We start from the raw sequence: 23,302 nt of genomic DNA, 5'->3' as shown, positions 1-23,302 counted from the left end.
TTCATCACAGAATCACATTGAATGTACAGACTGATACAGAATGAATTGAAAGAATTGAAAGATCAGTAGAAGAGTACCGACCAGGAGTTACAGCTGATTTAGCGTTTCTCTTGGGCATGTTTCAGTATGTTCAAGGATATTCTGTTGATTTCATGCTTGTTGTATCTATGATATGTTGATATACTTGCAGTATCTGATTGATTGAATCGAACATCTGAAGATTGTATTGAATACTCTGAGAACTGTGATTACTGTATACAGAAATTATTCAGATATGAATCCTGCTTGAAACAGATTGTATTCAGAATATGCAATATCTGAAGTTAGTATACCGATTGATTTTGACACAGTTGAGATCATGATCAGTGACTGAGAATGATACCGATATCAGAAATATCAGAAATGTCAGAAATTTTATTTTAGCTTTGAGTTGGCAGATTATCTTATACGATTGTTGTTTTGTATCTGCTTGAGTATGGTTACTGTTCTAAAACAGTATTTGAGACAGCTTATATTGTTTGGGGGTATATTATATTTGCAGATGATATGTAGCAGTTGATCTGAGCGACATGAAGATATGATTGATTAGTCAGAATTGACAGTATTGCCAGAAATTGCAATTTTATGAGTTTACTGAACTCACTAGATCAGTATAGATTATTGATATTTCGAATCTGATTTGATAGTACTATTATTCTGAGTCAGTGTCTGATACAGATTTTTGTGAACCGTTGAGATTATATACCGTTCAAACCGAATCAGAGTTGGATTCGAGAATTACAGCAGTCCAGAAATTTGATCAGAATGTTCAGAATTCGATTTCGATAATCAGAGCAGTATCGAGCAGAGTAGCAGGTATGTGACCTTTATTGTATGAGAATGATTATCTTGTGAGGTCAAATGTTTCAGATTTGTACAACAGAATTTGATATCGATAATCAGAACCGAATATCAAGTAGGTATTTTTCTTTAATTTATATTATTAACTGATTTGTTTACACCAAATATTTCGAATTTGAAATGACAGATAGTGTCTGAAGCGCACCAGTTCAGTAATTGATTTTTAGCATTTCAGTCATTTCAGTGAGGCCGGACCGGAGTTGGAGTTTAGAGATAAATTTAAGATTTCAGAAAATATTTCCATGATTTAATTTAGCTGGCAACTAAGTTCAATTAAGTTAGAAAAGAGGATTGGAGGATTTAATTTAAGTTGCTTGAGGTGAGTAGAAAATAAGCTAATTTAAGTTACTTAATTAAGGGTTTTATTCACTAAATTATTTTAAGATAGGTGAGACTTTTAAAGGTTATTAAATTACTAGATAATCAACATTTTCCCCCCACTTGATCTACAAATTTCGGCCCTAGTGGATGCCTTGCCAATCATCATCTTTGACCCATTCTTGGTTAATTTAGCATGTTAACCTTTTATTTACTATTCCATCTTAATTAATTAATTAAGAACCAATCTCCTAACCTAGAGTGTCAAGAACAATCGGCCACCTCATCCCCTACAATCATCCAACAAATATTTGATAACAAACAAAAATTCAAATTTCAAAATGAGGTAGACTTGGTCACCCCTTTTGTGTCCCTTTATTATTGGACCTCCCCTCACTATCTTAACAACATTAATCTCTCCCTCACCACCGAATTACAGCAACCATTTCAGATTACAAAGAAAAAAAAAACGTGAGTCTTCGGAAAGAAAATCGTGAGTAAAGAAAGCAAGAGAAGCGTCCACTCCTCCATGCCGCGCCGTCGTATTCTATTCGTTTTTCATTCAAAACAAACCAGGCATGTCTAGATTCTTTCAAACCTCAATCAAGTTATAATACCATTTATTTTCAGTACATGATCATGTTTTAGTGAGTAAAAACCGAGATGCATATCCGAACATTTTAAATCAAACATGCAGATTTTTCGAATTCTTGAGCAGCTTTACGGTTTTCGCTTGTTGTGATGTTTCAGGTGGATGGCTCGACTCCAGGCTCCCAAGGCGACACCTAGACACGTAATAGGATGCATTAGGATCATATTGGCCCGTTCGTTCAAGCCCTTTGTTGCTGGAAATTCAGAATTTGACAGCAACTTCAATTCTGCCATTTTTGCTTTTCGAAATTTCAGTTGTATGTCAAGGGGTTGGATCTGATCTTGGCTGCCCTAAGGGCTCTTAGCCATGGTTGGATCACTCCTATAGCAAGTCTAAGACGTGACTAAGTCGCCCTTTTGGTAGCTTGGTCCATGGCTCCTCGGTTTTGTAATAAAAACATCAAGAACAGCCCCATGTTCCTTCGACCCCCTTCAAATTTCAGCATATGCATTTCGGTTGTGGTTGCTTGGTATGGATCTTGGTTGGCCTATGGACCTTAGCCACGGTTCATACCATGCCCCTAGATGTTTAGATTGTGCCATGGTCAATCAAATGGCCACTGGAACGACGCAAGACATCGATCAAAGCTAAAAACTACACACGCATGCACGTTGGTTCTCGGTTGGAGTTTCGGTTTTGTTTCTGGTATGGTTCGAATTGTGGCTGGCCAAAAGCCCTTAGCCATGGTTCAAATCACTCCTTGGGATGTTGATAAGAGTCTCTGGTCGGCGGTTCACGCCCCTAATGGCCGATAGGCTCGAAACCAACGCAAGTCTTGTAGTTGCGCAGCTGCTGGAAATTACAGCAGGTTGCTGTGTCGTTTAGAAGGCTCGTTCGAGTTCTTGGTTGGCTTTTAGCCCATGGCCTTGGACTGGACAGTGCCTCATTGAGTTAGGAAGGTCATGTTTTCGACCGTTCATCATTCAGATCATTTTTGAGGTCGTACGAGAATTTACGGTGCGACGTGCCAAATTGACTCTCGAAAGAGCGTTTCACGTTTTGGCCTCCGTTTCACATGAATTCGACCCTCATCATTTTAGGAGCATAATTTCAGTATGTTTAGCATATTTTAATCATGACATGATGACGGTTCAGTGTTGGTTCGGGTTGGTTCGGAGTCATGATTAAAATACGGAGTCGTTAAGCGTAATTGTCAAAATTTTCAAACTTTAGTGCATCATTCATCCACGAAAAATCTATTGCATATTTTATGGCATATTTAGGTCGCAGCGAGCCTGGGGACGATCCATTCCAGTTGGTAAAATTTCAGGATATTTTCATTATCGTCAGTTAATTATTTTACGTGCATGAAAACAGAAAATGATTATTTTTTAGATTTATGCGATATGGCTTGTGGTGCATTCACTATGTGGGAAAATTATTTATACGGTCGCCAGTGACCGCTTAGTTCAGGTTGGTACCATCAGGTCACCAGTGACCGCTCAGTTCAGGTTGGTACCATCGGGTCTTCAGTGACCGCCAGCTCAGTTTCAGGCTCCCCGGTAGTCAGTTACCGATCAGTTCAGCTTAGTGCAGTGGCCACAGGCGTAAAACATAATCTCAACAGAAAATTTTATCAGTTATTTCAGTACAGGCTCCAAGGAGCAAATATTTTTACTGTGATTATCAGTCAGTTATGCACGTATTATAATTGCTCAGATCAGTTTATTTTCAGCATGATTACAGATTATTTTCAGTATGCCTCATGACATGATATTTTATCCCATGCATATTTTAATTCAGATTTTTACTCGTTACCTGCGATATATGCATGCTGAGTCTTTAGGCTCACTAGACTTGATTGTTGTAGGTACTGATGAGGCCAGGGCCGAGGGCGGGGACCAGTGAGCCAGCTTGGGTCGGCAGTAGTGGCACCCGAGGACCTCAGTGCAGCAGTTGTTATTTTATTTCGCAAACAATTTTTATCAATCATTGGAATATTTTCAAATTGTTATTGTTGGCAAAACTTTAATTTTCTTCCGCTGCTATTATTTTAAACATTGAACTTGATTCATCAGTTGATTTTATGAATGAGGCCATTTAAGTTTCTTTTAAAAAGAAAAATTTTAATTTTCCGCAAATTTTCAAGAAAGGAGTTTTAGGGCCTTTACAACTGATATGCCTGGATTGCCAATAAATGAAGACAGAAAGATAGAAATCAGAAGATTTATTACAGAATTTTTATATTTCTGACTAGACATGGGAAGTATATTTCGATGAATTTTGTAATAATCATTGTAATACTTTCCAGATTGTGATGTGATATGATTGTGGTTGACAGATTGTTCAATCTATATCTATTAGTTTGTACCAGATAACGTACAAACATGACCAAATGACACAGATTGATGTCAGAGAAGTGGTCAGAGTAACCAGAATGTAGAAGTAGACTATAGCAGATTGTGAATTTTGATTGAATTTGTACTCATGACAGAATATGCTATGAGCTCTTTCTTATATTATCCACCGACTGACAGACAGCTAGAGTGTACTATCCAGATATTGGAAGTTATCCAAGGAGCTGCAGTGCTGGATGCTAGCACTAGTTGATATGACATATTGTCGCTGTGTGAATTATTGTACGATAATAGTTTTCAAATTACCAGATGGATAATGAGGTAGTTACAGACGACACATTGTACAGTGAGTACTGCAAAATTCTTTGGTATAAGAATAATATCTCAGAGATACCTGAGATAGGATCTGATATAGTCAAAGATATGACAAAGAAAATGTAGCTAATTCAGAAGAGAATGAAGATAGCTCAGACCGGACAGACTTAATATGCCGATGTCGGATGGTGACGATTGGTATTTGATGCCGAAGATTTAATATATCCTTGAATGGGATAAAATGATTTGGTAACAAATGATAGTATTGATTTATTATGAGCTATGAATTAGTATATACGGATGTTATACAGCCAGTATTGTGAGACTGATTTTATTATAGTTATTTTAAGGGGGTATTACGATATTATACTTCTTGAATTCTTATTCCAGATTGGAATCAGAGATCCATAAAAGAAAAATATTTCAGAAGGAAGATTATTCTGTTGTTGAAAACACAGTAAGATTGTCAGTAGGTCAATGAGACTATCTGAAAGACAGAATCTGATATGATTTTACACACACATTTTACAGTACCTACACGGACCCGGAGCCGGACCTGGGCACGGGGTCCGTGTCTTGCATATTTTTGGGATAATATTTTAGCATGCTTTGAAGTTTGATGTCATGGTTTAGTGCAAGGATTATCAAGGTCGCTTCATGGGAAATTTTAGAATGTCCTAAGTAGTGGTCGAGCTGGAGAGTAAGTATGATTTCTACGTTAAGTTATGCAAGTTAAGTATGCAAATTCATGTTAGTATGTGCAGCAACGGCCCCAGTCGAAGTCCAACGAATCCCTCAACGCCAAGTAAGTACGTGGACGTGCAAAAGAAAATATTTTAAGTTTTTGAGGTATGTTAATTGTCTCATGACCAAATTATGAATGGGTTTGGAAGTCGGTGAACGTGGCCGAGGACCTCTCCATCCCGTTAAATTATGAACGGGTTAGATCGTGGTTGGAAAGCGTTAAATTATGAACGGGGACCAACCAGCCCATTAAATTATGAACGGGGATCTCATGTATGTGGCAGTGGATACGTCCCTGTCAGCCCAGTACTGTTGTTTGTCTGATCAGGCGTCTATTATGTATGGGTCACTTGCCTTGAAACATCCTCTACGCAAAATGATGAAATTATGTATGTTCAAGTATGCAGTATGTTTATGAAAGTTTATGTTGATGGCACGTCTAGTTCTGTACGTAGGTATGTCCAAGTTTATTATGCAAGTTCAAGCTTCGAGTTATGTATGTCCTATTTTAAAGTGCATGCGATTTTATTACGTAGTACTCGTTATTCCAGTTTATACGTGTTGAGTCTTTAGACTCACTAGACTTGATCGATACAGGTGAGTATGTGGATGAGGAGACAGGAGGTGGCGACCAAGGGGCAGGCTTGGACTGAGCGAGAGGCTAACCCGAGGACCGCAATGTTTATGTTTTTATGCAAATGTTAATTTACTTTGACTTCATGTTTTGAGGGAAACACTTTGAGAAAAACTTTTGTGAGCAAATTTTATTGCAGTACTTTGAACCGCCATGTCTTATGGGGGACTTAGTTAGATATTTTTATGGAAAACTTTGAATGTTATTTTATGTTTAAGAAAATTTTAAATTTTTCCGCAAATTTTGAGTATGAAAAGTACGGTACGCTACAGCAACTGATGTTCGTGTTTTAACAAGGAAAGTGGATGTGCTTGAAAAAAAGGGGGAAATCATTATAGAGACACAAGAAGACAAAGGAAATAAGAAGAATGTGTGAAGATCAACTGACTTCAGTTTAATGGTTGAATACTTGTTAGATTCTTTATTCTTTGTACGAATCTGTACATTGGATTAGATATTTACTTCATTCTTTGTACGAATCTGTACATTAGAAGAGTTATTTTATATTCAATGAAATCGAAGATTACTTTTTAAGTTCAGTTGATCAGATCATTCGTTACAAGTTTTGTCAAACACAAAAAAGGGGGAAATTGTTGGAAACTTAATTTCGGTGGTTTGACAAACTAAGAGATAAATTTATTGGACTAACTGATCACGAACTGTCAGTTGCCTTTCTGAAGATTAATGTGCAGTTTATTAAAGGCAACTGAAACCAGCCGAACTGAATTTACAGAGTCAACTGACTGGTCAGTTGGAAATTGATCAGTTGATATATTCAGTTGAGTGCTTACTAATGTCTTCATATCAGCTGATCACTCAGATGTACATGTCATCAGTTGAAAAGAACATTCAACTGACAACAGTACAAAGTAGACTGCAACTCGTAATGGAATGCCGCATATCAGAGTTTACATTGTACGATTTTCAGAAGAATATTGACGTTGTTGCCGCATATAGGAATTCTGAAAAATAGTTAATTATATTATTTTAATTGCTTAATTAATTATGTGATATTCATGATTATGTTCAATAAGATTTTATTGTCATTATGCATAAAATTGTATTTTTAAAGATTTATCAAGTTGCGATCGAAGAACGGAGACCGAGGGCTGAAAAACGTAAAATGTTCTTATTTTTGAAAATAAAAGATTTTAAGCTGATTTTATACGCCGGGACACAACTTTTATCGGTGTTGGGTTTTCAACAAAATTACGAGCTTTTTGACAAACCGGCTAATAAATTACAAATTTATTTAAACAAAAACTTTGATAATATTTTATTAATTTCTAATTAAAACTAATGGGCCTTAATTATTGGCTTAATAGGCCTAAAGCCTTCTTAGTGTTTGATTAGTATTTAATATATAAAACTCACCCTAAACCTACACTTTGGTCACGCCACTTTCTGGATTTTTTTGCACCGAAAAACTCTTCTTAGAACACGGCACACACACACAATTTGAATCAAAATTTCGGTGGAAGCTCAAGGAGATTTCATGCCATGGTTCCTGCTCCGTTCTTCGCAATCAGCAACAGTTTTCCGTGCGTTTAAAATGCAAAAGCACGCCTATTCTTTCCTTCAAAACATCATCACACCATATTATATTTTTATGCATGAATTTTATGGAAAACATGTGTTGTGTTGAATTATTTTCGTTTTTCTGCATGTTCATGAATTTTAAAGCTTGGTGTTGTTTCAAAAACATGGTTGTATGAGGTATGAGGGACTGCCATAGGTTAGTGTTAGAATCGGTTAGGGAGTAAAATCGATGAGCTACAATAGCTCGGTTCTTGAAATATTGAACACCTATGAATTAAATCAAGTTTGATATGAAATCAAGCGGAAAACACTCGAAATAATCCTTCGTAGAAACCGAATAAGTATTTTGTAAACCATTTAAAATATATGCAAGTTGAATGAGTAAAAATATTTTAGTTGAAGCATTTTATCAAACACTTGGTATGCAATATTTTGGTATTTGAAGAACACATAAAATGCTTCAACAATGCATCCTTTAAAAACTACGAAAATGATAAGTAAATGCAATAAACAAATAGACACGAATTTGTTTATGGATGTTCGGAGATTTAAATACTCCTACGTCACCCCTTCTTCCCCTTGGGAAGGATTCACTAGAAGACTTTGATTTATACAACACCTTGTACAAACCCATTCAGTTAGGACTTACACTACTGCCTAAACTGAACTTCTAGCACTCAAGATTGTAGGCAGCACCTCACAATCAGCATATTGTTTAATGTCTCATATGCAAAGACTACATACACAAGTTTTACGTCTTTGTGCAAGACTCACTCAACTAATCTTTGAACTTCAACTCTCTTGTATATGTGTGAGTGATCGTGTGTGAGGAATTTATCAGTTACAGTATACATCTCAAATGTATCCTCACACAAGGGCTTGTGCTCTCAATCTAGCTAATTTATTCATGCTAGCTGCCCATGCTTTGAATCCACTTCAAAAGCTGTTGTTTGATCTTCAATATGCTGTATTTATAAGCCCCAACAATGATATATACGTTAGACACAAGAATATGGCTGTTTGAAAAGTTTATGTACTGTTTCCGAGATTGCAACGGTCAAATTCAGCTTGCTGGGCATTTTCCCGACTGGTTAACTCTGGTCAACAGGTCAACTCAACTAGTCGTTCGGTTCAACTGGTCAGCAACTGGTTCAGTTCAGTTGGTCAACTGCTGGTTCAGTTCAGTTGGTTGGTCAGCAGGTCAGCAGCTGGTTCAGTTTCAGCTGGTGTGCTGTAAAGCCTAGCTGATTTCAGTTTGTGCAGAACCAGTAGTTTCATCGTCATTTATCAGCATCGTAAGCTTCGATTCAGACTTTGACTTCTCAAGATGATTTGTTGATCTTCGTCTTATCTTTCCAACTCATACTGAATCGCTTCGTTTCGACAACCGAGCTGAGAGATACGACCAAAATACCACAGCTGCTCAAACCCAACTGATTGCTGTTTTCGTGTGATCAGTTCGGTAATTGAGCGATCAGTTAGACCATGATAACATCCGATTTTGCCCAACTGACGTGAAATACGACTTGTCCAAATTGCGTTTTCTAATCAGTCCAATTGACGGAATGTCATTTTCATCATCCAGTTAAGAGATATCATCAAAACACCGAAGCTTGCCAGAAATTCAGTTTGTGCAGAAATCAGTTTCAACTTGCTTCTTGTGTTTGCAACTTCACACTTGAGTAAATATGTTAGAAACACAATAACAAGTTTTGTTAACATCAAAATCAAGATTGCGAACATGAAATGTTCCAACAGTTAGGAATCAAACATGCATGCTTTTACAAGATTTTTGAGTCCTAAAACGCGCACAAACCACTGCACGAACAGAAAAACGAAAGGTGATAGCACTTTTCTGCCTTGGGGTTGAGGGGCTCGGTTTTGTGAGTTGTTGGCTAAGCTTGGGTTCGGTTGGGACCAAAGCGGGGGGCTAGGGTCACGTGTGGGTCAGGGGAAGAGTCCTAGCCTTGCTAGGACTCGAGACCATGGGCTGGGGAGGAGTACTTGTTGAGAAGGACTCCACCCGATAATTTGAAAGGGGAGTAGCCCAGGTGCAGAAGCTGGTGCAGGGGAGAGATGGCTCGGCCTAGGGGCTTTGGGCTGGGCTAGGTCGAGTCATTAGGGTCCTAGGAGGGTACACTAGGGTCTGGGCAGGGGCTGGTGCGGCTTGGGTGTGCTGTCGTTTGAAGGAACAAGATGAAGCATTGACAGCATGTTACACGCGTGAAGTTGCTGCCACCGTGGTCCAGGGTCAGTTAGGGTCATGGTGGCTCGATGGTTAAGGGTTGGGAGGACTCCTAGCCTAGATAGGAGTTCAATGGTTCAAGGGAACACACGCACACACACCTGCAGAATGTTGGGTTAGGTCCAGCAAGTTTTGAGCAGGCCAGGGCCAGGTTTTTCAGGTTGGGCTTGGTAAATAGGGTCCCTAGGTGGGTTGGCTAGGTTTTGGCTCAAGGTGGCTCGGGCGTGGCTCGAGTAAATTAGGAGATGGCTCGGTGTGTTCGATAAGGTGTCAAAAACGAAAATTAAAGAAGGAAAAATTGAGCCATGGGTCCACGGGTGTTGCTCATGACTTGGAAGGGTAGAATAAATATTAAAAATTTTATAATTAAAATTTGGGGTCAAAATAAGAAGTTTTGGATTTATTCGAGATTTAATCGCCTAACGAAATGCTAATTAACGAGTTAATTGAAAAGCCTAGTTTTAAGCTTTATAAAATTATGAAAAATTAGGTTTAAGCTTAAATACTTATTACAAGTCTAATTTTTCAATTTGGGAATTTTATACTAAGGTTTGGTTTAATTCGGGATTAAAACGCATTAATATGTCACATTTAAAGATTAATTTAAAAGTCCTGGATTTATGCTAAATAAAAATATGAGAAAATTCATGTAGGCTTAAATAATTATTTGGGACATGTTAGAGTCAAGGAAAGTAATAAAAAGTCAAAAACGTGAATTTATACGTCCAGGGGTAAAACGGTCTTTTTACACCTAGAAATTAGTAAACGTCATGGCAGTTTCCTGAATGCTTTTTTATGTGATAATATGACTATTTTCAAGTATTAGGAATGTTTATATGTTAATATGTCAATTTTAAATGTTTATGGATTTTTAAGATGTTAATATGTTTAATATTTTATGATTTAATATGTTAAAAGGTTTATTTTAAATGTTTATAATTTAAATATTTATTTTAAACGTCTATGATGTTAAAATGTTTATTTTGAAATGTTTATGGCTTTTTATGATTTTTATACGTTAAAACGTTTATTTTAAATGTTTACGGATTTTTAATCTATTAAAAATGTTTATGGATATTTATGATTTTAATATGTTAAATTATGATTTTTAAATGTCTATGATTTTAAGGTTTAAACTGGGCATTTAAAAGATATGTTGCATGCTTGGTTTAAAAATAAAAAAGGATATTATGCATGTTTTTATTAAGTGATGCTAACATGTTGAAGGACGTGAAGGGAGTGTGACTACTACATGTTGGAAATATCGTGAGAGTAATGGTCCCAGTGGGAGCCCGACGATCGTGTTTTCATTGATACGAATATGAATACGAATACCTGATACGAATACGAATATGTTAATACGTTGGCCAAGGCCCAGTTGACGGGTGAGAGTGTCGCTGGTGTCCCCGCCGCCCAGTACTGTGGTTTCTTTAGATGGATCCATCGCCCAATACGATTAAGAATACGAGTCACAATCACGATCTGAATTCAACAAACACGAGCATGAACATGAACATGAATATGGATACGAATATGGACATGAACACGTTTATGGATATGATATGAATATATTTATGTGATATGTTTAATATTTTGAAACTGTTTAAGTTTAAAGTTTATGCATTGTCAAGAAAATGATATTTTAAGTACAAGTATTTTTCACTGTTATATGTTAACTGTATTACGTATTACTTGTTATCAAGGATAGGACGTGTTGAGTCTTTAGACTCACTAGGTGTGTATGATGCAGGTGATATATGTAACTATGATATTGGAGGTCTTGACGAGTGACTTGCTGGACTGTCGGTGCACATAACCCGAAGACCAGCGCTTCTATTTCCACATTTAAGTTTATGATTTTAAGTTAAATATTTTTATGACATTTATTTATGGTTTGAGAGATTTTGAGAGGTTTAGTATGGGCTACACTTTTCAACATTTATTGCTATCTAAGTTTGCTAAAACGATTTACGATTTTATTTTATGACTATTGCACTTGATTTTTAAAATGCTAATTGGTTGGTGTTTATTTTTAAAGGGTAAAATATTTTATAAAATTATTTTCTTGGGGTAAAGGTACATGGCCGAGAAATTGAGTGTTAAAAAAAATTCTAGTACTTTTTAAGAAAACGAATAAACAGACGTTTCTATTGGTATCATAGCAATGGTCCTGTAAAGGGTTGTGCCACCATCAGCGCCGGAAAGATCAGTCGTCAAGCCTCAATTTGTTTGTTTTACATGCTTGATATGATTTGATATGATGTTACCTGCATGATGACATGAATAATATGTTTACGCTACATGTTTACTAGCTTTTCGAGTATATATGCTTTGCATGCTTAAATTGCTAAAATGAAATAGGATATGCCACATGATTAGAAAACCTAGATTTAAATGCATGTTGGTTACGTTAGAATTTGGAAAACGTTCAGATAAAATGCCTCCTAGACTTGCCCCTAGTAATGAGAACCGAGCAGAGAACAGTGTGAACCATCAAGGGAATGCACCCCAACCACCTCCTCCGGGGGATGCTGCTACTCGAGCACTACTAGAAGGAAAGTCTCGTCTCTTCGAGCAACAGATACAACAGCAGCAGTTACAGCAGCAGGTGCTGCAGCACCAGTTGCAACAGATGTAGCAGGCACCTAGGCCACAACATGACATATATCATCAGTTCCGGAGGCTAGGGCCGTAGGAATTTTCTGGCACTACCGATCCTTTTATTGCTGACCGTGTGAGGTGTACCACTTATCTACTAAGAGATGATGCTTCCTTATGGTGGGAAGGAGCTGAGCACGGTGTTGACTTTCCTACTCTTACTTGGGCTCAATTCAAGACGATATTCTATGAGAAGTATTTTACTACTGATGTTAGAGGACGACTGAAGAGAGAGTTTATGAACCTCCGTCAGGGAGACTCATCTGTTGCTGAGTTTGTGAATAAATTTGATAGGGGTTGTCACTTTTATTAGAGTAGGTGCCCGTCGAGCCAAATGTTGGCCGAGTGTTCACAATGAAACTCTATGTATAAGCAATCTTTATTTTAATAATATATGAAATTATTGTTTTGGCAAATCTTTATCTGTATACCCATGCTAGTTGCATAGATAAAACCCTTGAATATACAAATAGTAGAAAGAATATGAGATGCACATATGATGAGTATCATGAAACTCATATTTGGAATACTGTATATTCTAAACAGTTCCTAGTCGATTCAGCCGCCGCTAAGAAGGATATAGGCCGCTAGAGTTCGAGACTAGTATCTGCGATGTGAGTACCATATTTCATTGGTAGGGGACATTGTGATGTCCGAGCATGCAGATAGGTGCTCCTGGTAGAGTGCACTGAACAACCCTCCATAAAGGACTTTCCAAGTGGTTCTCACTTATCGAGTGGAATCGCCCTAGTTTATGTTTGTACACCATTAGTCCTTATGACCCGGGACAACATTGAGACTCTATGTGCTAGAATTATACTTTGACTTGTTTACCGACTCTCATGGGGTCATCAGGTGGCAAGGTTGGGTGTTCTGTCGAAACATATAGGAGTCGATGCATTGTAGTCGGGGATTCACCGCTTACCTTCGGGTATGGATATCCTATGTGTTATCATATGTATGTAGTTTGAAATCTCTGATAAGAGTATGGTGGTAATTTTGAAAGGGGTTTCATAGATTACACCATCGATGCAACTACGACATGACACATAGTATCGATTCATTGACAACTCTCGATAAACCAATGGTTGTCAAATCGATCGGGATATATGAGTTGAAGGGACCGTACTGTACGCTAATCATAATTGAATGGTTCTTGCAGGCACTATCATTTGATACCTAGGGAATCATGTAAGCGATGCTGCTAGGCATTTAACATGATTGGTTGGGTACTATCAGACTTGAGTTCTGATGTTTTTGTTATCAAGGAGTTGATAAGTAAGAATGGAGCAATTGGGGTATGCTCATATAAGGACATGTTTAGTCCGAATCACATGGAGATGTGAACCCACGGCTAGTTGTATCAATGAATCATTGAGGACCACACAAGTACTAGCTTTCTAGATCTCGTTGAGAAGTAAAAATAGTTCAATGTGTTGAACGGCTTATAAAGGAGTTTATAAGCGTAAGAAAAATTAGAAGTATGACTTCTATAAAGGAGAAATTAGTTCAATGTGTTGAACGGCTTATAAATGTGTTTATAAGCGTAAAGAAAAATAGAAGTATGACTTCTATGAGAGAAATGTAAATTTTAATTTATGAATGTGTTCCTAAATTAAAATTTGGTCAAGTGAATAATGTATTTGAAAATTGTGATTTTCATAAACATTATTATGTACTAAATTAAATTAATTCAAGTGTTGAATTAATTAAACAATAGTGGACCTAGTAGAGTCCAAATAATTAAATTAATTCAAGTGTTGAATTAATTAAATTATATTGAGTCTTGTAGAGCTCAATTTTAATAAATTATTTAACTAGTGGACTTGAGTAAATTCAAGTAATGTTTAATTAGTCTCAAATATGTTTGAGATAATTAAATTTAGTCCATGGTTTTTAATTTGTTGAAAACCATATAATATATGCATGCATGGGAGGTGAAGAGTTGGAGACAACTTTTTCAAATATCAAGGGTTGGCATGCTTACTTTTGCTTTTAGCATTTTGCAAGTCCGAGACAAGTCTCCCTTCCCCGTTCCACCTTATGCAAGGGCCGAAATTCTCCTCCATTCTCTCCCTCATTTTTCTCTCAATTTTCTTCTTCAAGGGTTGAGGAATGAAATATTCTTACAAGTGGTATCCGAGCTATGGTTACGATTTTGTGTAGCAATTACAAGATGTTATGTTGAGATCGATTTCTAACCACATGAGAACAAAGTTTTGCAACGATTCAAGGCCGGATTTGGGGCGGCTTTTGGGCAGCAATTTGCTGCCCATTTCGGGCAGCTTGGGCTGCCCGAGGGGCTGCCCGAAACGGGCAGCAAGGGCAGCCCCCCTATTTTAATAAAAAAAAATTTTGTGGCCGGAATCCGGCGACGGAGCTCCGGCGACGGTGATGACGAGTAGGGTTTTCAAAAGTTGTTTTGAAATATCAAAGTGTCATGGGCCTTGAGTTGTTGGGTCATTAGATGGTTAACATATTTGCGAATTTTAAATGGGCCAAAATGTTTTTGGTGAAAAGTAAGTTTTTGGGCCCTTAAATTTAAAATTACAAAAGTTACAAATTTTTCTCATAAAATAAATAATTGAAATTGGACTTGACTTATTTATAGTAAATTTTGATTTATAAGAAATTCGGTTATAAATAAATTAATTGGAAAGTAGACAAAGGTGTTTGTATACTTTGTTAATTTAGTTTATAATCGTGGCGGTTAGTGATTGGATCAAGATATATAATATTGGATCAATTAATTATTGTGATAATTAATTGATGGTGTATGATATGTGATATTATGCATGAAGGATGATCAAAAGCCCAAGCCCAATTTGCTAGGGGTATGCTAGGATATAGAGTGAGTCTTATGTGAGACCGTCTCACGGATCTTAATCTGTGAGACGGGTCAAACCTACCCATATTCACAATAAAAAGTAATACTCTTAGCATAAAAAGTAATACTTTTATATGGGTGACCCAAATAAGAGATTCGTCTCACAGATACGACCCGTGAGACCGTCTCACACAAGTTTTTGCCTAGGATATTTTGTGTTGAATGATTGTAATAATTATCAATTCATAAAGTGGGCTTGGTTTATGGCCCGTTCCCACCCCATGAGATGTATCACTATTTTCCATGGATATTTATTTGTAAATATTAGTATAGTGGATGATCAAGATTGGAAGATGGTGGCCATGATGATTATGAAGATCGAAGACATGTAAATATTGGAAGCTAATGTAATAGTTGCATTTGCATCCCATGCATTTCCCTAGGATTGGACCTAGGCCCGTGTTTAGCTCAAATGGTCCGTTAGTTTTGGGGCGATTGATCATCCTTGTTTGTTTACTGTTTATAATATATGCATGATATGTTATAAATAATGAGTATGTGCGTTATTATTATGATAATAACAATGTTGCATGAATCCGGCAAACATACGATCAAACATGGCGAGGTTTTAAATAAAATTAATGATGAGACCTTTCAAAATTAAAAACCCTCATTTTGAATAAGATTCAAAATTAATATCAAGCCCGAAAAGGGGAATTATAAATTTGTTTATAATTTCCATGTCTTCCATCGACAATGGGTGCATGATGAACGCTACCCGTACTCGGGGCTCGGCTCATATTATTGAGGGAGCTTTGGGTGTCGGAAAGCTGTGACATCCATTGACATGGTGATGTGAACTACGTGGAACTCTCATGATTTCGGCTCATATTATTGGGGGAACTCATGGCGACCGTCCATCAAGGTTCAACATCGATGGGTAAGGCTTGACACGTGAAGATGAACGACGTCATATTATTGGGTCCTAATCAAACGTGAGACAAAAGTTTACGTAAAGGGTTGCATGGCGATGCAATTGGAAACTACCTTTTAGGAATTATGATTGGCTGATATTATTCGGGATCATAATTCGCTAATTGGACCTTACGTACCTACTGAGGAAAGGAGTTTCCCGTTTTCACTAAAGGGTAGTGAAAATGTCAAAACAGTGGGAGCAATATTTATGAATTAAAAGTCCAAACTTCATATCTTACTAAATATTTTAAAGTAGTCATCAACATTTATCTGTTTTTACTTTTCAGTACAAATTGACTAATGTCTTCGATTTGCAATCCGATATCCGTAATACTCGACAAACACATATTAACTGGACCTAATTACCTCACTTGGCTAAGAAACCTGAAAATCGTCTTGAATTCGGAAAGGGTAGCATATACACTGACTGAGTCGCCCCTTGTTGAGGCTCCGACTGACTGCACTCCTGAGGAATTGCAGGCTTACAAGGAATGGTGTGACCATGACTTGATAGCCAGGTGTTATATGCTGACTTCTATGAATGATGAGCTGCAGAGGCGTTTTGAGGATGCAAAGAGTGCTGCTGACATTCATTCGCATCTCAAGGAGCTCTTTGGTGAGCAAACACGGCCTCTTAGGCATGCAACCGTCAAGGAGCTGATCACTTTGCAAATGCGAGATGGGGCCTCGGTCCATGAGCATGGCCTGAAGTTGATTGGCTCGTGGACAAGCTCGTTGGCATGGATCTGATCTTGCCTTCGGAGTTGACCACCGACGTGTTGCTGTTATCATTGCCTAGCTCATTTGATCCTTTTGTGGTAAACTTCAACATGAACAAGATGGATCCGACCCTTGAGGAGTTGGTGAATATACTTGTTATGTTTGAATCAACCATCAAGAAAGAGAAGTTGGTTCTTTATGTGGGTTCTTCATCTGGTACGAAGATTGATCCACATGGGAAGGGAAAGAAGCGTTCTTTCCAACGTCCCAGGAAGAACGTGCCCTTGTTGAGGCAATCTCTTAATCCCTTTGTGGCAGCCACATCAGTTAAGGCTGACAAGACTAGTGATGTTTGTCATCACTGCAAGAAGCCTGGACATTGAAGGCGAAATTGCAAGGAATATCTGGCCCAGAAGAGTTCTGGAAACGGTATGTTCTAAATTGAATTAAACATTTCAATTAACTCTACTTCTTGGGTATTAGATACCGGTTATGGTTCACATCTCTGTAATGATTTACAGGTGATGGGAAGAAGTAGGAAGCTTAAGGAAGGTGTGACCTTCTAGAGGATGGGCAATGGAGCAAGAGTTGCTGCCAAAGCTATTGGAGATGTTTACTTGCTTATGAACAATGATTTTAAGTTAATTTTAAGAGATGTTTTGTTTGTACCGGATTTGGTGAAAAAAAGTTATTTCCATTTCTATGTTGATAAATATGGATATTCTTGTTTATTTAGCAAATGTGTTTGCAATTTTTACAAGAATGAATGTTTGATTGGTACTGGTGAACTTGAAAACGATCTCTATAACTTAAAATTGAAAGATATTCCACTAAATGTCCATTTAAAGGCAGACACCATATGAGATATGGATGGGTAAGCCTCCCAAATATTCTTGTATTAGAATATGGGGAGCCCTGCTTATGTGAAGCAGGTAGTGGGAGATAAATTGGATAGTCGATCCATTTTATATTTCTTTGTGGGATATCCAAGGAATTCAGTTGGATATCATTTTTATCATGCCCAAGAAACAAAGATGTTTGTTTCTAGGAATGCAACCTTTTTGGAAAAGGAATTTCTATTGGATAGAAAAGGCGAGATGATAGAACTCGAAGAGGTTCGAGAGACACCCACAATTATAGAACCCACTCCCGAAGAGCCAAGAGAGGAGATACAAGCTCCTAGAAGATCCGAGAGAGTCTCGAGACCACCTATGAGGAATGGTTTGCTTCTTGAAGAGGGCCATGATGAGCCTAACCATGGATGTGATCCAAGGACCTTCAAGGAAGCATTATCTGATGCCGATTCATCCAAGTGGCTTGAAGCGATGGAATCCGAGATGAATTCCATGCATTCAAACCAAGTGTGGAATCTCGTGGATCCACCTGAGGGAATTGTTCCCATAGGGGTGTAAATGGATTTACAAGAGGAAACTTGGGGCGGATGGTAAGGTATTGACCTTCAAGGCGCAATTGGTGGCAAAAGGATATACTCAAAGACAAGGAGTTGACTTTGAGGAAACCTTTTCACCAGTTGCAATGTTCAAGTCTATAAGGATATTGCTAGCCATAGCTGCGTAGTATGACTATGAGATATGGCAGATGGATGTCAAGACAGCCTTTCTTAATGGGGATATTAAGGAAGAGATTTACATGTCTCAAACCTGGAGGGTTTACATCTATCGGAAGTGAGCATATGGTATGCAAACTTTAAAGATCTATTTGTGGTCTAAAGCAGGCATCTAGGAGTTGGAACCTCAGATTCGACAGTACAATCAAAGAGTTTGGTTTTGATTAGAATCCTGAGGAACCATGTGTGTATAAGAAGGTCAGTGGGAGTGTTGTGACATTCCTGGTGTTTTATGTTGATGACATTCTAATCATTGGGAATGATGTAGGAATGTTGCAATCAACTAAAATATGGTTAGCAAGTGAGTTCTCGATACAGGACTTGGGTGAAGCATCTTTTGTATTGGGAATACAGATCTATAGAGATAGATCAAGAAGATTCTTGGTCTCACTCAGTCCACATACATTGATACCATCGTGAAGCGGTTCTCGATGGATGAGTCCAAAAGAGGACATTTACCAATGTGTCATGGCGTGTCCCTATCCAAGTCTATGTCTCCCAAGACTGATGCAGAGATAGCGGCGATGACAAGCATTCCTTATGCATCTGCGATTGGTAGCATCATGTATGGGATGATATCTACGCGTCCTGACGTGGCTTTCGCACTAAGTGTAGTGAGTAGATATCAATCGAACCCTGGTCTTCCACATTGAAGGCTGTGAAAGACATGCTCAAGTAGTTGAGAAGGACCAATAAATTGTTCTTGGTCTATGGGGTGGAGAACTGAAATTGGAAGGCTATACCGACTCTAGCTTCCAAAGCGATATCGATGACTCGAAGTCAACCTCTGGTTTTGTATTCATGCTCAATGGTGCTGCTGTCTCTTGGAAGAGTTCCAAGCAAGACAATACTGCGGATTCCAGCACAGAAGCCGAATACATTGCTGCATCAGATGCAGCAAGGGAGGCTGTTTGGATAAGGAATTTCGTCTAAGAGTTGGACGTCATTCCTAATGGAGTTGCTCCTCACCCGGTGTTGTGTGACAACACGGGAGCTTTGGCTCAAGCAAAGGAGCCAAGGTCTCATCAGATGTCCAAACATGTATTGAGAAAGTACCACATCCTCGGAGAGATTGTGGAAAGAGGAAGAAGTGTCTTTTGACATTGTCGGCTCCGCAGATAATGTTGCTGATCCACTAGCTAAGCCTTCACTTGGACCATTATTCGAGATGCATCGCGAATCAATGGGTTTGAAGCATATGGGTAGTTGGCTCTAGTGCAAGTGGGAGATTGTTAGAGTAGGTGTCCGTCGAGCCAAATGTTGGCCGAGTGTTCACAATGAAACTCTATGTATAAGCAATCTTTATTTTAATAATATTTGAAATTATTGTTTTGGACAAATCTTTATCTGTATACCCATGCTAGTTGCATAGATAAAGCCCTTGAATATACAAATAGTAGAAAGAATATGAGATGCTCATATGATGAGTATCATGAAACTCATATTTTGAATACTGTATATTCTAAACAGTACTAGTCGATTCAGCCGCCGCTAAGAAGGATATAGGCCGCTAGAGTTCGAGACTAGTATCTGCGATGTGAGTACCATGTTTCATTGGTAGGAGACATTGTGATGTCCGAGCATGCAGATAGGTGCTCCTGGTAGAGTGCACTGAACAACCCTCCATAAATTAGTTCAATGTGTTGAACGGCTTATAAATGAGTTTATAAGCGTAAAGAAAAATAGAAGTATGACTTTCTATGAGAGAAATGTAAATTTTAATTTATGAATGTGTTCCTAAATTAAAAGTTAGCCAAGTGAATAATGTATTTGAAAATTGTGATTTTCATAAACATTATTATGGACTAAATTAAATTAATTCAAGTGTTGAATTAATTAAACACTAGTGGACCTAGTAGAGTCCAAATAATTAAATTAATTCAAGTGTTGAATTAATTAAATTATATTGAGTCTTGTAGAGCTCAATTTTAATAAATTATTTAACTAGTGGAAAATTCAAGTAATGTTTAATTAGTCTCAAATATGTTTGAGATAATTAAATTTAGTCCATGGTTTTAAATTTGTTCAAAACCATATAATATATGCATGTATGGGAGGTGAAGAGTTGGAGACAACTTTTTCAAATATCAAGGCTTGGCATGCTATTTTTGCTTTTAGCTTTTTGCAAGTCCAAGACAAGTCTCCCTTCCCCATTCCACCTTATGCAAGGGCCGAAATTCTCCTCCATTCTCTCCCTCATTTTTCTCTCAATTTTCTTCTTCAAGGGTTGAGGAATGAAATATTCTTCTCTTTGAAAAATCCTTTTATTTTTCTAGTGCAAAATAAAAGGGGATCTACCTAGTTGGTGGTGGGCCTAATTTGAAGGAAAGATTCAAGAACTTGGAAAGCTTGAAGATAGTTTCTACCATTCAAGAGCCAAGTTGTTTACAACTTGGTTGGAGCCAAAACATCAATCCTTGTGATTGATAGTTACATTTCTTAACACACTATGAATGTCATTATGTGTTTGTTGTATTTGCTACACATTCTCATGGTGGCCGAAAATTTTCTCTAAGAAAATAGAATTTTTAACTTCCGTTGCGCTTCCGATCACCGTAACCGATCCCCTTTCAACTTTGTACCCCTTATTTCTAGGGATGCGGAAGAAAAGCTTAGACATTTCATGGATGGCCTACGACCTACCATTCGGGATAAGGTTATGATGATGCATCCTGGGGATTATGCTACAGCAGTTACCTATGCATATCAGGCGGAGCAATCCTTGAAGGACATCGATTTTGAGTTACAGCGTAAGAGGCAACAACATCAGAATAACAATCAGCCTAACAAGAAGCCATATACGGATCCTCCTAGACCTCAAGGGCCCCAACAGCCAGGGCCCCCAAAGCCACCACCTGCAGCTCCAAAGCCCGCAAAGGGACAACCATGCAAGAAATGCAACCGACTACACTATGGACCATGTGTGTGGGGTACTACTAAGTGCTTCATATGGAAGGAAGAAGGGCACAAGGCCGTTGATTTCCCAAAGAAGAGTGCACCTACTATGGTACAAGCATATGTTATGAATGCTAGAGAAGCTGAAAAGGAAGCAGACACTACGTTTATTGCGGGTAACCTAGTCATTTAACATTTTATATTGCTTACTATTGCATGAAATGTTAAATTAGTTATTAGAAATTAATTGGGATCAAGAAAACATAAGAACATTTTAGAACTTCAGATTGACCAGAATAGAGCAACGAAAGCATGGATTTTGGGATATTAGAGTCTAAACCTAGGGTTAGTAGGTATTAGTGAATTTCGAGGCCGAAATTTTATTTAAGGGGAGAAGGAATTGTAAGGTCCAAAATTAAGACGACGTAATCCAACGGCATGCAATTCTAGGAATTCTGAAAAATGGTTAATTAAATTATTTTAATTGCTTAATTAATTATGTGATATACATGATTATGTTAAATATGATTTTATTGTCATTATGCATAAAATCGTATTTTTAAGGATTTATCAAGTAGCGATCGAAGAACGGAGACCGAGGGCTGAAAAACGTAAAATGTTTTTATTAAATAATTATTTTTAATTATTTAAAATATGATTGCGGGGTTTTATTATTTTTGAAAATAAAAGATTTTGAGGTGATTTTATATGCCGGGAAGAAAATTTTATCGGTGTTGGGTTTTCAACAAAATTACGAGCTTTTTGACAACCCGGATAATAAATTACAAATTTATTTAAACAAAAACTTTGATAATATTTTATTAATTTCTAATTAAAACTAATGGGCCTTAATTATTGGCTTAATAGGCCTAAAGCCTTCTTAGTGTTTAATTAGTATTTAATATATAAAACTCACCCTAAACCTACACTTTGGTCATGCCACTTTCTGGATTTTTGTGCACCAAAAAACTCCTCTTAGTACACGGCACACACACACAATTTGAAGCAAAATTTCGGTGGAAGCTCAAGGAGATTTCAAGCCACGGTTCCTGCTCCGTTCTTCGTAATCGGCAACAGTTTTTCGTGCGTTTAAAACGCAAAGGCACGCCTATTCTTTCCTTCAAACCATCATCACACCATATTATATTTTTATGCATGAATTTTATGGAAAACATGTTTTGTGTTGAATTATTTTCTTTTTTCTGCATGTTCATGAATTTTAAAGCTTGGTGTTGTTTCAAAAACAAGGTTGTATGAGGTATGAGGGACTTCCATAGGTTAGGAATCAAATATGCATGCTTTTAGAAGATTTTTGAGTCCTAAAACGCGCACAAACCACTGCACGAAAAGAAAAACGAAAGGTGATAGCACTTTTCTGCCTTGGGGTTGAGGGGCTCGGTTTTGTGTGTTGTTGGCTAAGCTTGGGTTCGGTTGGGACCAGGGCGGGTGCTAGGTTCACGTGTGGGTCAAGGGAAGAGTCCTAGCCACGCTAGGACTCGAGACCATGGGCTAGGGAGGAGTCCTTGTTGAGAAGGACTCCACCCGAGAATTTGAAAGGGGAGTAGCAGCAGGTGCAGAAGCTGGTGCAGGGGAGAGATGGCTCGGCCTGGGGGCTTTGTGTTGGGCTAGGTCGAGTCATTGGGGTCCTAAGAGGGTGCACTAGGGTCTGGGTAGGGGCTGGTGCGGCTTGGGTGTGCTGTGGCTCGAAGGAACATGATGAAGCATTGACAGCATGTTACACACGTGAAGTTGTTGCCACTAGTTCAGTGGCTTTCTGCTCACGTCCAGGGGCTTGGGTTGGTCTGGGTATGGTCTGGCCGTGGTCCAGGGTCAGTTAGGGTCAGGGTGGCTCGATGGTTAAGGGTTGGGAGGAGTCCTAGCCGAGATAGGAGTTCAATGGTTCAAGGGAACACACGCACACACACCTGCAGAATGTTGGGTTAGGTCCAGCAAGTT

This window comes from Primulina eburnea, chromosome 3 (genome assembly GCF_022965805.1).
Source record: "Primulina eburnea isolate SZY01 chromosome 3, ASM2296580v1, whole genome shotgun sequence".
Classification (NCBI taxonomy): domain Eukaryota; kingdom Viridiplantae; phylum Streptophyta; class Magnoliopsida; order Lamiales; family Gesneriaceae; genus Primulina; species Primulina eburnea.
This window is presented reverse-complemented; position numbering follows the sequence as displayed.